We start from the raw sequence: 19,442 nt of genomic DNA on the forward strand, positions 1-19,442 counted from the left end.
TATCTTAGTTAGATCTTCCTGATAACTTGCTGCCTCTTCTACATCAGCACCTGCTGCGTCACTTTGCCCTTTGAGGTTATAAACATAGCTTCTCTCCTTAAACCTCATGAACCAACCTCTGCTAGCTTCCTACTCTTCTTCTGCGGCTTCTTCACCTCTCTCAGCCTTCTTAGAATGGGAGACTTAGGATCTTGTTCTGGATGAGGCTTTGGCTTAAGAGAATTTATGTAGCTGGTTTCATCTTCTAGCCAGACGTCTAAAACTTTCTCTATATCAGAGCCGGTATTTCACTTCCTTATCATCCCTGTGTTTACTGGGAGTAGCACCTTTAAGTTTCTTCAGGAACTTTTCCTTTGCATTATAATCTGGCTAACGGTTTGGAGCAAGAGGCTTATTAGCTTTTGACCTATCTCAGCTTTCGACAGGCCTTCCTCACTAAGCTTGATCATTTGTAACTTTTGATGTAAAGTGAGAGATGTGTGACTCTTTCTTTTACTTGAACACTCAGAGGCCATTGTAGGCTTATTGATTGGCCTAATTTCAATTTTCTTGTGTCTCAGAGAATAGGGAGGCCCAAAGGGCGGAAAGAGAGAAGGAGAAAGACGGAGACAGAGAGGGAGAGGGAAAAAGAGGGAAAAAGAGGGAAAAAAAGGGAAAGAAGAGAGAGAGAGAGAGAGAGAGAGAGAGAAAGAGAAGGTAAATGGCCAGTGGGTGGAGCAGGAAGAACACACATATTAATTAAGTTCATTGTCTCATACGAGTACCCTGTGTCCCCCCAAAACAATTACAATAGTAACATCAAAGATCACCGATCACAGATCACCATAAAAATAGAATAATAATAAAAATTTTGAAATATTGTGAGAATTCTCCAAATGTGACATAGGGACACTAAATGAGTAAACACTTTGGGAAAATAAATGCCATTAGACTTGCTTGATGCAGGGTTGCCACAAATCTTCAATCCGTAAAGAAACACAGTATCTGCAAGTGTGATAAAGCAAAGTGCAATAAAATACGGTATGTCTTACAAAAGAAGGATTTGAAGGGTCAAAAGTCCTTCAGGTGCTGATTTCATCAGGTAAGAAGTTGCTGTCTGTGTGATGCTGCCAATGGTCATGACCAACATGGCTGTGACTTCAAGTTAACATTTAGAATCTACATCTTGCCAAAGCCCATCGCTGAAATTAATGAAAATTCAAAATAATGTGCACGTTATGATAACGGTTTTTGGAATGAGTTGTCCTTTTGATCCCACGCATAGAGCTTTATCTCTGATCAGAGGCATTCAAGTCAGGATCATGTTATTTGGGATCTCCCATACACACAGGAGGCAGCCCACATCAGGGGGGCAGTGGGATCCTGCTCTCAGAGTCTTGAGGAGGAAGAATTACTACCTTAGTTACTAAACTCCCTTTCAGTTATGCACAGGACACTTAGAAGTTCCTGCAAGGAGAGAAAAGATGGATGGATGCATCGTGCTTCAATAATCCCTAAAGAATCTGGAGTCTTCTGGGACCAAAGGTACATGAACCAGTTGTCCCACAGGCCACTGGGATCTTGTTATTTCGGAATACTCTGAAGGTGGAGGGAAGGATGAATTAGAATCTAGATCTTTGACCACTCTCCCCCAATTTCACCATCTGCATATTTTTGCTAGAAGACATCTCGGGCTCCACTTTGTATTCTGTGCCATTCAGGGATCCTGAATGAGGGAAGACAGATGGGCACTGGAAGGGTATGGGAATTTGTTACCATTACCTCAATGATCTCTTCTTACTACAAAATGCGATATAAATTTCCCCAGATTACTTCTGTTTTAAATGGTGACAACCAATCCAGGTGGAAGATTTCTTATTCAATACGGTAGATGATTTACTGAAGAACAGAAAACAAAACTGCTGTAAACCTTTAGAAGTTCAGTTATAGTATGATTGAGAAATTTTTTTGTGGTTAATCTAGAAACTCATCACTAGCTACGTAAATTTTCCTATTTGGGAAATATCCTGAAGTATAAACAACCAGTTTTAAATTTTTTTTAACGTTTCTTTATTTTTGAGACAGAGAGAGCCAGAGCATGAACGGGGGAGGGTCAGAGAGAGAGGGAGATACAGAATCTGAAACGGGCTCCAGGCTCTGAACAGTCAGCACAGAGCCTGACGCGGGGCTCAAACTCACGGACCGTGAGATCACGACCTGAGCCGAAGTCGGACGCTCAACCGACTGAGCCACCCAGGCACCCCTAAACAACCAGTTTTAAAATGTACACAGGGACAGTATTATTGTTAGACTAGGAACTGCCTCTACCCAATTACGTATTGAGATTGAACAACTTGAATTGACAAAAAAAAAAAAAATAATTGTAGTGCTAAAAACTACCAGATACACTCAAGTGGCTTTTGCATCTTATGAACCTTCTGGGGGCATTGTTGCACATAGATTACAGTGAATAGTGCTATCCCACCATGGTTGCACAGCACGGGGCTAGGGGCGGAAGCATCTGGATTCCCTTACCTATCCCAGAAGATATTTTTTAGAGCAAATCCAGAGAACTGAATTACCAGTATCCCTTCACTCAAAGTCAAAGTCACTGACCCCCAAGGCAATAGGATTTTCACCCCCCATCCTCAGCATCAGCAGCCTCTAGGGTGTTACAATCAGCTCCCTAAAGATGGGGAAAAACCCTCTCTACCTTCAGAGTGAGAAAGATCTATTCTTTGGGTCCCCACATGGCACTAAGAATGCACATTCCGATAAAAAGAGAAGCCATTTAGCACATAATGCTCCTGAAAATGGTAGCACTATGGTAGAACCCAACTATTAACAGCACTGGTATCCTTGGAGAAAACCACATTTTGAATTCCAAAACCATAGGAGTACATCTTACTGCTAGGAGTTACCTGTAATCTATTTACATGCAGATACAAAAGCCTATGTATGCATCATATATTCTCAAAAAGGATGGATAGCATTGGTTTTTAAGAGGGAGAACACAAATAGTTCCTTTAATCCTTCTGAATATAACCTTAGGAGACAGTCGGAGAGAAGATGAACAGAAGAAATTCCTCAACTCTCTATATTCCCTGCCATATGTTGTTTGTGTGGTTCTAAATAGGTTTGATTATTTGAAGCTTTTTTCCACGATTTCAATAAAGGCAATCAGAAGAGATTTTCCTAGGCAGGCATAGGATCTTCAAACGAGCTATTCATTAGTGGAAAGATTTGGAGCAAAGATGGCTTCAGCTCCCCATCCTGACCAAGCTTGCTATAATAAGAGAAAAATGGAAAAATGTAAGCAATGTGATATTTTAAAATGTCCCCTGGAAACGAGAGTAGGTCAGACACTGATACCACTTTAAGAGTAGGCAATAACCCATCAATTTAGATACAGCTGTTTCAGTGATGGATACGATGGAAAGCTTTCCCCCAGTTAAACTGAGCTCCAACTTAGAATTCCAGATTTAGATCTCCCAGTAGTTTCCACTTTATAGCTAGTCTTCCCAAATTCAATAATATCGGATACCTTAGGATGCAATTTCTGGAGGTGAAAGTTTCTGTAAGTGATGGCAAGATTTAAAAAAAAAATAAGTGGCCAGGATCCTCCACTTTAACACCTTGCCAATCATTTTCCTTCCACTCTGAAAATGGAAATGTGGAAAGTCTGGAAGGGAAAGGAAAGGGGATAAACAGCAGAAGAGAAGAAGTGATAGACTAAAAGAAAAGAAAAACAACGTGAAGAAAGAAGAAGGTTAACTGTGAGCGAGCACAGAGTCCATTCACTCAAACCCGGAATACGTTAATGAAATCGACTTCCTCTCTGGAAGACGCAAGAACATCATTGCTGGCTAGATGTTGGATATAAGCCATTCCAAAGCCTGCATTTCATCCGTAAGGAAAGGAAAGAGGGGCCCTGGAACTCAAAGTGACTTACAAAGTCATGACCAGAAGCCAGGTTCATGGTGGACCAGCCCAAGTTCCTACTGACTACCCCTGCCTTAAAGCAGGGATGGTTTTTCCAAGTTGTAGACAACCGCTAATGACTCAACAGTGAAATAAGATGGAAATCTCTTTCTCTTTCTTGGCAGGGAAACACAGGTCAGCTCACAGAATTTGAACTTGCAGGAACAGCTGGAGTTGGCAAGGCCACAGTCCAGCCGACCCAGCTTCCAGGGTAACTTGACCCTTGGAGACAGCATCCTTTGAATTTAAAAGAACAAGCTCTAAGTGTAACTGTCTGTAGTCCCAACAAACCATCTCTGGTGGGGATTATGACACAACGTTGCTAGTGATTAATCAAGAACTCTTCATTTACATCAGTCAGCTTATAATTAACAGTTCCCCCATCTTTAATAAAATATATAGAATGATATGAAACAGATGGGGGATACCAAGTGGTATTTTAGGCTTAGATAAAGCCTAAGTCCAAATCATATCATCATCCTCTACTGGTGGGTCAAGAAGGAGGCAAAGAAGCAAATGGGGGAGGGAAGAGAGGAGTACAGAGTATTCAAGAAGGGAATGGGGAGAAGGAAGGAGGTATTTGCTCAATCAGTACCTATTTTCAGAATTTCCTTCAAGCTGGCTTGGACCAAGAGCCATCAATTATTTAAAAGATGTAACATGATGCTTCCTTTGTTGAGGCAAATCTGCAAGCAGACCCCGAGAGAAAATAAAAAATGAATTAGGCAGAATGTATTAGTCTGCTTGAAGAAAACAAAGATTTAGCTACTGGGACTAACTCTGTTTTAAAAATAGTTCAGTTTTGTCTGTTAAAATCCTCAAACCTTTTTTTTCTTTCCCTCTCTCCTATTTATTTATTATTTTCTACAGTAGATCACATAAAAAGAGGAATGAATCCTTTCCTAAACTTTCTTTTCAGATTCAGCTTGATGTATTGTCTTCATTTAAATTACAAAGACACTAATCTGAAACACTGTTTACCAAGTAGCATTTTAAATGAAAGATACAAGAAATTGCATCACCCAATTTTTAAAATGACTTTAGACTCCGAACCTCATAAAAAACGGCCGACAGTGTTCTCTGTCTTTGCTGCTATATTTCAGTCCAGTGAATGAAATTCAATTAGTGAGCTTTGTACTTAGGACATTATGATTCTGATGGTTGGTCTGATCAAAACTGGTGTGCCAAGCCCTGGTTCTGTTTTTTTTTTGGCAGACCACAGCTAAGGAAAAAAAGAAACAAAAAACAACAGGGCAGGTTGGCATGAAGAAAGTTAGTTTTCAGAGCAACTGACTTTTCACCATCATTAAAATATATGGGAGGAGGAGAGTTGTTCCCCAGAACATTGCATTATTTACTAGGTGAATGGATTAACTTTTTGAGAAACCTCAGTACTTGAGTCTGTCATTACCAGTTTCAGTACTTTCCAAAAATAGCAACCTGCCTCAAACAAACCAGTAACGGACTATAACCAATGCATTACAGATTTAATTCATTTTTAGGTTTTGATCTGCCTCACCTTGTGTTCCAAACAGAAAGTACAGACTGGAATCTTGCTTTGGTCAATTCGGAGGGTTACAAAGGGCATCAGCGACAAGCACCTAATACGAAACCCTGAGCCTCTGCCGTGTAGACTCAGACCACACCATTAGCTCAAGAGGTGCTATGTCTTTAACACTTGAAAACAAAACCAAGCACAGTAAAACCACAGGGCCGAAGCCTAGTACATCACAGGCCGTGGTTCCCCATGGGGACCACTGCACTTTGATTCAAGAGTGCCACACCTGCATGGATCAAGCAGAATGGTAAAAATGAGTCAAACTGATCCTTGCATGGCCTGATTCTTTGCAAAAAAGGTAGACAAGGAATCGTGAAGATTTTAGAAGACTATACAGCCATTGGTCTATTAATAACAATTAATTCACCAATTGAGATCTGAGGATCCATTCGAATTTGAGTTGTTGTTTTTAAACATAGACTAGCTCACATCACTTCTTTGCTTCTCTCACAGAGACTGATACCACCATCCAACTCACTGTACAGACAGAAACAAAGGAATCATCCTTGGCATCTCCTTGCTTTCATCACCATTATCCATTCCATCTCCAAATCCTTCCCTCTTTCGGGAAAACATTTACGGGAACGATCATATGAAATTCCAGAAGTGGCATCCTACTTCTTGGTACACTCCTCGGAAATTTGCTCTAAAAGCTTTAAATTTTGCCTGAGAGTGACCCAGGATTCAGTACAGATGGGCAGCCTTGACATATTGTGACCTTGGAGCTATTTTTCTCCGACGCAAAAACCATACACCCCAATCTGTTGTTGATATCAACACATCACGTTGACCGTTTTAAATTAAAAAAAAATTTTTTTGGAAGTGTTTATTTTAATTCAGTTAGTCAATATAGTGTTGTATTAGTTTCAGGTGTACAATATAGTGTGATTCAACAGTTCCACATATCACCCAGACAGTAATGGTTTTTTAAATGATAAAGAGTTCTGGGCACCTGGGTGCCTCGGTCCGTTGGATGTCTGACTCTTGATTTCGGCTCAGGTCATGATCCCAGGGTGGTGAGATCAAGCCCCAAGCCAGTCTCTGTGCTCAGCATGGAATCCGCTTGGGATTCTCTCGCTCTCTCCCTCTGCCCCTCTCCCCTGCTTGCACGTGTGCATGCGCTCTCTCTCTCTCAAATAAATAAATAAATAAATAAATAAATAAATAAATAAATAAATTCTAAAGAGATAAAGAATACATTCTGAAGTGAATCTTCCTTGGGTCGGATACAAAAGGGAAAAGGCACATTGACTACCTGCTCACAAATGGGCCGCGTCAGATGTGTCTCCTCAGAATTGATTCGCAAAATGTAGTGCTAGAGCGGCTTGTTCTAGCCTGTGAGAACTGACTCTGTGTATCTCTTCCCAGATCTACGCTGAGTGACTTCATGTTGGTAGCTTAAAATCAGCCATCGTGGAGGTATCTGCACCATGGACATCAGCAGACATTACAAATCAGGTGGGGTTTTTTCACCCTCCAGAGAGACGGATGACCCCATCACTGACAAGGACTTTAATTTGTTTCCTTCTTACCAAATGAAAAATACTAGAGAGTGTGCTGTATCAGCACCCATCTTTTCCTCCCCGTTTCCTCTTATGGTGGAGACCAGTCAGCAGTTCACTAAACTCATCTTCTCTTGTTCCTGCCACATGGTGAGACTACATTCCCCAGCCGCCCCGGCAGTTAGGTGAGGTCATGTGACTGAGCCTTCCTCCATGCAAACCGAGCTGAAGTGACAGAAGCTTCCCTCCAGGTGGTCCATAAAACCCTCCCCCACACAATATTCTGTAGCATTTCCCTTTTCACAGGCTTTTGCAGATGATGTGAGCAACCTTGGATGCCATTTATTAAAATCAGAGAGCAACAGGACAGAAGGAGTTCAGCCTTCAAGTCACCACGTGAAAGAGACTCACCCCAATTAGGAACACCCACTGTGGATTTTAGGGGCTGATGTTTAAACCATTTAATATTTGGTGGTTTGTTTGACACACCGATCACCAATGCCATAACTAAACACTCCGTCTCTTCTTTCAACTGCTGTTTTTTCTCCTTCCAGCTGACACAATAAATCGGGGGATGAAGTCTGGTCAAGATTGAAAAGACAGAAATGGGAGACATGCTATGTTACTGATTTCTCACTTAGAGTTTTTATGTCACTTGACAGTTTTTGGTTCTCTGTGTTGTTCCTTTCAACTGTCATCAGCTAGAACGCTGTTATTCCATATGCTTGTGGTACCGTGGGCAGCTTATTCTTTTGTACTGTAGTGATGTCACCTAAATGAAATGTTGCAATTTAGAATCATTTCCATGCTAGAAATAGATGAAGAATTCAATCCATAGGCCCTACAATTTGTCAAGAAAATTATAAAGACAGTATTGATATTATACAATTAAAATGAGAGCTCTTCACATATTTAATTTCCCCCTGACCTGACTTTCTTCAGTCATTATGGGCAAAAAGTATGAATTCATTATTTGCAAATAGCCTGGATTGCTTAATATATTCTAGAAGGAACTAAGACACCCCCTTGAGTGCACCTGCACATACATACATTCCAGCACATAGATTTTTCCGGCAAGGGCAAAAATAATAATGAAGGTAAAGATAAGCAACTATTCCAAGTTGTTGACCATGTAGCCTCAGTATAGTGGCATTTTAAATGTATTTTTAGTGTATATACTTAGTGTATATATCAACACTCATGATATGAAGAAAGGGAGGGAGTGAAGTAGGGAAATAAAAAGATGGTTTAATCTCTCCGTATTATTTACTACATAAAGCTTCACATGTTTTCCTCCCTATAAACTTGTATAAGGAGTCTATTTGGGGGTGTTTGGGATTGTTGTGTTTTTAAAAATTTAACAATCATAGCTCTGAAGCTTAATCACTTGTATGTGTTACAAGACCAGATGGTTCAAGTGGGTGTTTGTTTACAAGCTCTTTGCATAAGGTTTTTAGCTGTTGTTTAGACCAAAGCTGAATATTTCAACGAACAAAGGAGGCAATGAGGAATTAATGAAAAAACGCTGGATTCATAGGTCCCTGGGCTGCTAGCCTTCACTCTGCCATCACTTTGTGCACTTTTACAAGGATGTATTTAGGGCCCAAGAAACAATAACATATGCTTAATGTGCTTTGAGTTCTTTATGGAACTCTGACAGATTTGGGGGGAGAAAGGTGTCTACCATGAACGCAACGCTGTTCTGGAAGCTGTCGGTGAACCAGCTAGAAAAGAACCAGAGCACCCTGCCTTCCCAATGCCTTCGCCATCTCGGAGCTCTAGATTTTAATGTTTTCTGTTTCTCCTGGCTTCTTGAACTGTGCTATTTTGCCCAGCCACATGGACCTCCTGCTCCTTCCTTCTGAATGTGGATGAAAAAAAGAGAAAGCAAACTTTCTTAGGGACTCCTCTATTCTTGGTTTCCTGTCCATCCACCACACAGCCACTATCTGCACCCAAGTAAAGGATGCACATTTATTTACTGCAAAGCAAGCCAAATAACACCGAAGGTTCCTTAAGGGAGAATGAAAGTTTTCATCGAAGCACACACTTTTATGGCTTTGTAAAGATGAGTGTGTATTTCTTGGTTTTCTGGATGAGGAAATCCCCTGCTCCTGGCTCACCACCTACTCTGGCACTTCCCTTCTTTCAATGGAAAGAAGGCAGGCAATGCTCGCTTCACTTCATTTTTAATAAGATTAATGATGATAAGCCAAGTTGGCACATCTAGTATTAATATCTTACATCATAAGCTATCATTTATGGGCTACCCAAACCAGTATCATTCTTGTCACCATCCAATCAGCTCCAAAAAATAAGAGATTTGAGGTGAAAAAGGCAGTATGTGAATATCTTAGCATCTCAATGAGCTTGCCTCTATCATATTCTATAACAAACTAGCAAGAAATTACAAGCTAACAAAAATGTGTTTGATTACTATCATTTCATGAATGTAATTCACCTCTTTTATGAGTTTTGGGGTAAAAAAAATTACTTTTTCATAATTCCTTTGGATTACCTCAGCAAAATGTGGTATCATTTGACCACGTCTTTAGGATAAGGGATATGCTCCATTTATTGTTAATTCTACAGGGAGCCACGTGGTTTCTAGCCCACAGCTGGCGCGCCATAAAAGTATGGTGAATACGTGAAGGAATGAATTACTAGATAGGAGTATTCTCTTCCAACTCTAATGAACCCAAAGCTGAATTTAGCACATGCCATTAGCCTTCCCAAAGTGAAGTTAAAGCACCTAGACATACTAGCATATTCACGATTTACGTGACTGTTTGCCCCCTGAAGGCAACTTTTCAAGAAAGAGTGGTTCCACTGCTTATAGCCTTTAACAAAGGAGAGTTATCTGGTGAAATTCAAACAGACTTGATATACTGACTTGATTGTCAACAAAAGAAATCACACTTAGAACATATGCTTGTCCATGGACAACATGGCCACCACAGAGTAGTTGTTATGGATTGAATGTTTGTGCCCTCCCCAGATTCTTAGGTTGAATCATAATGCGCAACATTATGGCAGTTTGGAAGTGGGGGCTTTGGGAGGTGATTTGTCACGAGGGTTAACCCATCCTGGTGGGCTTGGGTCCCTTCCAAGACAGGCGCAAGAGAGACCACTTGTCCCTCCTGCTCTGTGCGGTTATAGCAAAAAGAAAGCTTATCTAGGAAAGAGACATCACCAGACATCCACTCTACTGGCAACATGACCTTGGAATCCCCACCCTCCAAAGCTGTGAGAAATCAGTTTCTGTTATGTATAAGCTACCCACTTTATGGTATTTTGTTATAGCCACCCAAATGCTGCTTGTTAAACAAGTTAAAACTTGTTCCACGAAAGACTAAATGACAACCAGCTTCATATCAAGATAAAGACCCAGCGTGAATGTAGGTTACACCAAACTTGATGCCTGATTTGCTAACTACCCTTCCATTATTGTGAACAATGACTATTTGTACGTGTGACATAAAATTAGTGGTCACGTGAAACAAGAAAGTGTAAAATCAAGATGTGATTTCCTCTAAGCATATCCCTCTAACAAACACGGGGAAAGTCTCACGAGGTCTTGGCACACATAGATCTCCTTATCTGCAGACCCAAGGAGAGTAGCAACACCAGCAGTAGCCATGAAATATCACTCGTAGTCACTATTTATGTTTTATATACTGTCAGCAGCATGGTCATTTAGCATCAGACACCGTTACCCAGGCACTTAGATGATGCAGCAAGTGTCAATACTGATGTTACTATTTATAGCCCAATAAACTACACTTTGAACAATATTAGTAATGTTAAGCTTAGGCAGCACTCCTAGTATTAATGCCTTAATACAGATATATTGCTATAAGCATAGTTTACAGCACGGAACATAAACACAAATCCAGTGATAATAATAAATCACTTTCTTGACTGCTTAAAAACATACTGCCAAAATGGGCTTTATGCATTACACAATGGAGCAGAAGGCAGCGATATATATTTAAATTTTCCATTTTTAAGCTGTCACTCAAAAACTTTTCATACTTTTTTTAGCTATTGATCTTACTGGCTTGTGATAAGACTTCAACTGCTTGGTTGGGCTGTTTTTAGCTTCTGCTTCTTATTAAAAGAGCTAAATCAGGAATCATAAAATGCTACTAATTTAGTATTTTTCAATAGAAATGAAAGATAAAAACAGCACCAAAATAGTGTAACTCTCATCTTGTATTGCCCTAGAATCCCACATTTAATTACCATGGGGGGTGGTGTAATAATGGGTATAATGAAGCCATGTATCACTCACTATATTTTCCAGGTAGTATGTACGTGTGTGTGTGTGTGTGTGTGTGTGTGTGTGTATACACCTAGGAATAAAAGCTTATATTAAACATGCTAAATTATTATAGGTTTTTCTGAAACTTTCCATTAAATACTTTGTACAGAAATATATGTGTGTGTGTATATATCTATACACACACACACATACACACACATAATTGTTCTGCATGTGTATATATAGAGAGAGAGATTCCACAATTTTATTTTTCCTCTCTTTTTCTTTCACTTGCAAAGAAACATCCATCCTCAATGTTTTGGCCACTCTTCACCTTACAATATTGCATTACATTCTGCATCAAAGCAATCAAAATATCAGCAACAAAACAGCTAGGGCAATTGAGTAATTATCTGCTCAACCAACTCATGCACCCCCTCCCACACGCACACACTACTTGGGCTTTGAGTGGCAAATTATATACCACAATCAGAAAGTTTCGAGATGCTGGCTTTGGACTCCGAACCTTGTTCTCTCAAACCCGTGTTTGCTTTCACATCAGACTTTCTGTGAGCTCTTCAGCAAATTGTGATTTGTTTGTCCCCTCAGTGCTGGCCCCAAGGTTCAAGACTCAGTGGGGAAGAGACAGTGGCCCTCGTAGCTAATTGCCCATATTGCACAAAAGGCTGCACGGAAAGGGGGAAGCCACAGCCTCCAAAGCCGGGATCCATCATAAACTTTGCCATGATGAATGAGTTGTGTGGTCATGGTCGGGGATCTGCGTGCAGTCCTGAATCTTCCCCGCTCAGGTCAAAGCCCTGGGTTTGTTCTTACTCCCCATGGTGCCTTCCTCTGATGTCCTCGCCAGAAAGGGTGGTGGTAACAACCATCGCACAACCACGCAATTTATTCTCAGCAGCAACCACAGCTGGAATTTTGGTTAAGTGTCATTATACCACCTTCTGAGAGGATCCTGAGAGCTGTGTGAAATAGCAAAATTGGTTTAAAAGGGAAGATTTCTTTTAGTGTATCTAAAAATATCATTCTTCTACAAATACTTCTTGTTTGCTCAACAACGCCTGTTGTCGATCATTTTCAACTTCCCGCAGCGTTTCAAACGGAGCCCCAGATCTTTCCCAGCGCTGCTTCGGTGCCAGGCTATCAGCACGTGGACACCACCAAGAGCCATCAATTTTGCACAGAGCTCACCGTTTCATTTCTGCACCCCTCATTTCCACCGATGCTACGCCTTCTCTGAACACTGCCTTGCAATCACACTGGGCCGCTTGGGTCTGTGTACAATCTGCATATGTATATGTATGTGGGAGTGTGCACACCCAACCAGAGAGGCGCATTTCCATTTCTCCTCCACATAAATATAGTGATGAATTGGCCGCTTAGAGCTTTTCTGACAGCAAGGCGAAATGGTAGCTACAGTGACCAGGGATGTCCTGGTTCCTCCTTGCAGAAAGGTATTCAGCGCACGTAATAATTATCCATCCATCTCGTTCACACTAAAGGCATGGCAATGTAATTTTAGCCTTATAATCAAGACCATATGACAAAAACCAAGGCCATTAGGGACCAATTTCGAGTATTCTCTGCAAGACAATGATTTTCCAACTGCACTTACATATGCTGAATAGTTACCTCTGCACGACCGCACCTGCTCTCATTTATGTAACCCCTCTGTTTTCCAAAGCCTCTCTTAGTAATGCGACAGAGTGAAGTTTGAAAGGCTTGCTGGCTTTTTTTTCCCCCTTCATTATTTTTTTTTCATTTCCCAAAGCATAGTAGGAAAATGCTGAGGGTTAAATTTCTGCTCGTGCCTATGCCCATATTTGAGAATTTGCTTTGCTCTCTCTTTCTTCTTTCCTTTCCCCTCTGCCCTGGCTCCCTCATCCTCCCTCTCGGCCCTGCTCGCTTTCCTTTGAACTGAAGCATGACCTTCCAGGCCCATAATAACTTTACATGTACTTTTGACCTCTGTACACCTCAGGTTCAGTGACATAATAATGTTGACTCTGAAAGGATGTGATGTCATCATAAATCAAAGAGCTGTATGAGCAAAGGCTCATAGAAGGAATGTCGAATTTATTTTAAAATAATATAAAATGTAGTTCAAATGTTCTTTCAAGTCTCATTTTAAAATGTTTAGAGAGAGAAATGAGTTCACCTCCTTTTTACAGTTGCAAATAGAAAAAACAATAATATGGTCCATCATTAATGATGGACAAATTTGGGGGGGTAGTGGGGAAAAATCCTATGACCATGAAGAGGGAAAACACTGAAAAGCTTATGCAAAATGAATAACATCCCTGACACTACATTTCACTGCCGTTACTTTGGATTCTTTACAGACCCCATGCTCAACCCTATGTTCTAATCACTAAAGGGAAGAGAAATTATCTCTAAACATCAATTAATTGTCATCTTGGTTCTTTAGCTTATGAGTAACGTGGCATCATAATATCTCCTCTGTGGACATTCTTCTAAAATGATGAGATAATGAACTTGTTAATATGTGAGTTCCATCACTATTTATTTTTACATTGCAAGATGCATGGATTCAAAAAAATGCCATAAGTAATAACTCAGTATATTAACATTATTTGAAGAATACAGATCCTCTTGATGGAAGAAGTAATCACACATGGCAGGTGGCCATTTTCAGGAAAGTTCTGTGGAGACACTCAACAAGACATCTCTAGCCCTGCACTAAAGTCATCAAAACCAAGCTCAACTGTTTCATTCTTTGCATGGAAATATCATTGTTATTCCTATTTCTTGCTGCTTAATTTAACATGATGAATCTTGGCCTATTCTAAGAAAAAAAGAGCAGAATGTAGTATGCATTTATCAACATAATTCACTTACAAGTTCTTAATTACTTGATCAAGGCATATATAAATATAAATATATATAAATAGGGGACCTATAATACAGAGTCAATGATCATGACCTGAGCGTTCCACGAGTTGAACGATATTCTGATTACCTAATCAGGTTCTGAACGTCTATGCAATGCCTGCCTCAGAACATCAAAGATGTCATATATAAACGGATACGGTTCGTGTTAATATGTGTGCGGTTTCCTCAAATAAGGTACTTGCCAGCTGACAGGCAGAGGAGAAAGTTATGACATCTCAGTAGTGATCTTGCCTGAGCATGTGTGAACTTAGCTGTTCATCTGATTGTCACCTCATTGGAATTATTTGCATTGGCAACAACATATGGAGTTGGCTTTATCTTAAATCTGAATCTCCTAAAATGTCTTCAAGAAATATTGCCCTGTGGTGCTGCACTGGAAATAAAGCCATTGCACACAAAGAAGCCAGCTCATCCCATACTTGACAATACAGTTACGGACAACAGCAATGGCCAAGTCTTTCAGAGGGGATCATAAAATTTTGGAAGCTAACAGAAGTTGGTGGGAACAATTCCTGTGTCACTCATGTGCCACTCATCTATCTGTCAAAAGCTTTCAATCAAGTCATAAACAAGACCAAAAATTTATTTACATAAGAAAAAAACCCAACAAAATAAAGAAAAACAACAAAACCCTCGTATTCTACAATCTTAAAATTATACTTTTAATCCTAAAGGTGGTAAAGCTTTCAAGATTATAAGGACGGATTATGAAAAGCACCATATCACTGTGATGCCAGAAGTATTTAGCAATGGATAAAATCGATGTCAAAGAAGCTAGAAGTGGAAAAATCTCAACTAGATTCTTACCCTTCTTTGCCGGACTTCGGGGATACCACTTTCTTTTTGCTCTCTTCCCCACCGGTTACTTCTTCCCAGCCTCCTCTGTTGATTATTCCCCACTTTTCCATCCTGTAATTCTTAAAGAGGCTAAGCCTGTGGACCTCTCTTTCTTTATCTTCTACACTCATTCCCTATGTGGTCACAGCTAGACTCCACAGTTTTGAATAACATATACATGCTGACAAATCCCGAATTTATTTATTTATTTATTTCTCAATCCCACATTTATGATTTCACCAAGACATCTCCTCCGAACTCCAGACTCATTTCTCCATCTTCCAACTCAGGAGAATTCATTTGGATGTCTATTCCGCATCCTGAAATTAAGCTTTTCAAAATGACTCCTGATTAACAGTACTGCTCAAGTAAATCTACACTTCCACAATAGTTTTCATCTTCTGGTTGTTCAGACCAAAAACTTGAGAAACATCCTTGTCTCTTTCTTTCTCTCACCTCACTCATCACAATCCATATAGTTCTTCCTTTAAATCATATCTAGAACCTGATGACCTCTCCCAGTCTCATCCTTACCACCTGATCATGCATGCCATCACCTCCCTCCTATGCCATTACAACGACATCCTAACCGGTCTCCCTATTTCTTTATTGGCCCTCTTCAAATTATTCTCTTTGGAGGAGCCAGATTGATACTATCTCCTTTTTTTAAAACTAAAGTATTAACTTACTAATTAATTAGTGCCTACAATAAAAATACAGATATTAAGAGTACAAACTGATGAGTTTTGACAAGCATATACATCCTTAAAATCACCTCAATCAAGTTATAGAACATTTCTATCACTCCATAACATTTTCCTCATGTCCCTCTCCAGCCAATTATCTCCCACACAAAGGCAACTAATGTTCTAATTTCCATGATCAAAGCTTAGTTTTCCCTGTTTCTGAAGTTCACATGAATGGAACATATATTATGTACATTTTTGTGCCTGGTTTCCTTTTGTATAGCATAATATCTATGAGACTCACCTATGTTATTCAGTGTACTAGTAGTCTATACCATTTTACTGATGAGTAGTATTCCATTATATAAATATGCCATAATTTATTCATTTTTTGTTGATGGGCATTTGGAATTGTTTCCAATTTTTAGCTGTTAATGAACAAAAATACTATGAGGATTCTGTGCAAGACTTTTTCTGTTTTCACTGTTCTTGGGTAAATACCTGAGTGTAGGCTTGCTGGGTCATAGAGTAGATATTTTTAATTTCGTAGAAACTACCCGTTTTCCAAGGTGGTTGTTCTATTTTGTGCATCCACCAGCAGTGAAGGAAAGCTCTGATTGCTTTACATACAAGCATTTGGTTGTTGTTAGCAGGATATTGTTTGCTTGCTTTAATTTTTGCCATTCTAGTGGATATGAAATGGTATCTCATTGTGGGTATAATTTACCTTTCTCTGGCAACTAATGATTGTGAACACATTTTATGTGCTTGTTAACCATTTGTCTATCTTTTGATGTGTCTTTTCAAGTCTTCTGCTCATTTTTAAAGAGTGACTTGTTTAAAACACATACGCTTTTGAAACTCCTCCGCTCAGAGCAGTCCAAGTGAGCCTGTCAGCTCACTTAGTAAAAGCCATCATCTTTACAACATCCACGAAGAGGCACCACGACTGCCACCAAGGAACTCCACGATCTCATCTCAACCACTGCTCCTTCTGCTCAAGCCGCTGCAGCCTTTGTCCTCAACAACCAAGCAGGAGCCATTCCAGAACTTCCTCACTGCTGCCTCTCTAGGAACTTTCCCATTCAGTGTTTCCACTTGCCTGTTTAGTGCCTTTTGGAATAGTCTGCATGAAACAGCAACCACATCTTCAGCATTCTCTATCCCCTTTACCAGTTCCAGTTTTTCCAGACTATTTAGCATTAAGATTTGATTGTTTTCAAACTTCTTCAAACTTACTTTGCTCCTTCCCTTCTTCCTTCCCCCCTCTCTTCTCTCTCTCTCTTTCTCTCTCTTTCTACTGTCTATTGTTTACTCCTTCCCTTCTTCCTTCCCCCCTCCCTTCTCTCTCTCTCTCTCTCTCTCTCTCTCTCTCTCTCTCTCTCTATTGTCTACTGTTTATCTCCCTCTACTAAAAATGTTAGCTCTGTGAGAACAGGAAATCTGTGTTTGCTGCTATATCCCCATTCATTCCACAAATATTTTGTTTCTTACCATTACTCCCAGATCCTACAACAAATTTTTAACTGTCTAAAATACTTTTTTTTAAAGATTGCATACCTGGACTGTCTGTAAACTTAAACACATGAATTCTAGTGTTCCACTATACAGTATTTCTCTTTAAAATGTGCAAATACATCTATTTAAAAGGAAAAAATCCCTTACAACTCTGCTTCCAAAAACAAAGCTAAAACCCATGACATGTTTTTTTTTGTTGTTTGAAATGAAACTAAGTAAACATACTAACCAAAATTTCTAGAACAAAGTGAAAGATTATATATATTTATACACACACATGTATAGAGATTCTATTAAAAAATAATAATCTAGATAAATAAACGAATTTTCCTGAGTGCTTACCATATACTGGGAACTATTAATCCTCACAAGAATCCCATAAGAGACTATTCCCTCTTTCCAGATTAGGGAATGGAGGCTTAGAGTGCTTAAGGAACTTATTACATTTATAAAGCTAGTCAGTCCCAGAGCCAAGATTTAAACTGTAGAATAGTGTAATGGTTTGCCTGGGTTTTATAGATACATACACGTGTGTGTAAAACTTTAATTTGAATTAGAAATAAAACATTAAAGAAAGAAGTCTAGAAAATAAAAACATAAAACATAACAATTGTAATCCCTTGGAGGTTTTAAAATGTAATATTCATATGCTTTTACGAAATTATCATAATATACAAATGTTTATAGTTTTTAAATTTTGCTTTTATAATAGTTAATATGAAAAGAATTTGTGCATCACGTATGTAAATTATGAGACATAACAATCCAATGAGCTCTCATGAACCTACGATCCAGCTTGAGTAAAGAGCGTGGTCAGACCCGTGACAGCTGTCCATGGACCTCTCTTCACCACATCCAAATCCATTCCTCACCAGAAGACACTATCTTGAATTCTGTATGTATCATTCCTTTGGGTTTTTTTAGAACGCTTACTACAAGACCATGCCCCTAAGTAATGTCTTGTTTGGACTTATTCCTATGTGATTTTTCTTGTTTTTTTTTTTAAGTTTATTTTTTGTAGAGAAAGAGACAGCACACGCGAGCAGGAGAGGAGCAGAGAGAGAGAGAGAGGGAAAGAGAATCCCAAGCAGACTCTGCACTGTCAGCTTGGAGCCCGATGTGAGGCTCTAACTCACAAACCGTGAGATCATGACCTGAGCCAAAATCAAGAGTCAGATGCTCAACTAACAGCCACCCAGGCACCCCACCCCTGTGATCTTTCAAGATGGTATCATGCTGCCTGTAGTCCTTTCTGGTTGTTTTTTGTTTCCTCATTAAATGTTATGCTTCTAAGATACATCTACATTGATGCAGAGCTGTGGTTCATTGATTTCACTGCTCTACTGTATTCCACTTTATGAACATACCAAAGTTATTTGTCCAGCCTTCTGTTGACTTCTATAGACATAAGGACATATTGTAAAACTACTGTGAGACAATACATTATTTACACAAGGATAGACAAACTCATCAATGGAAATAAACAGCTTAGAAACAGGATCACACCAGATGGTAAAACTTGGTATCTAACAAAAGTAAGTTACAGATCTGTGTGGAAAGGATGACTTATTCAGAAATGCAATTGATAATTGATTATCATTTAAAGAAATCCTACCTTATACTCTACACAGCAGCAAATTCCAAATGGATTAAAAACTGTGAAAAGCAAAGCTCTAAAACTTGAAGAAGACAATACAAGAGAATATCTTTATGACCTTCAGTTAGGAAGAAGAACATTATTTTTTGATAACAGAGACAGTGCCAATCATAAAAGAAAGGATTGGTAAATTCTATCCAACTAAATGTAAGAAAATCTTTTCATCAAAGGATACTATAAAGAAAATAAACGGAGGGACACCTGGGTGGCTCAGATGGCTGAGCATCTGACTTTGGCTCCGGTCATGATCTCGCAGTTCACAAGTTCAAGCCCCACGTTGGGCTCACTGCTGTCAGCACAGAGCCCACTTCACATTCTGTCTCCCTCTCGCTCTGCCCCTTCCACGCTTGTGTTTCCTCTCTCTCAAAAATAAATAAACATTTAAAAAAGAAAAGAAACAGAGAAGCTACAATATCTTAGATGGTGCTTACAACACACACAATCTATTTCTAATTAAGGATTTCTTTTTTAAGTCTAGTCCCATCTTCCCTGAAATAGTCACTAGTTGAGAATCCTACTCTTACTGTTT

The sequence above is a fragment of the Panthera uncia genome, chromosome F1 (assembly GCF_023721935.1).
Source record: "Panthera uncia isolate 11264 chromosome F1, Puncia_PCG_1.0, whole genome shotgun sequence".
NCBI classification, from domain to species: domain Eukaryota; kingdom Metazoa; phylum Chordata; class Mammalia; order Carnivora; family Felidae; genus Panthera; species Panthera uncia.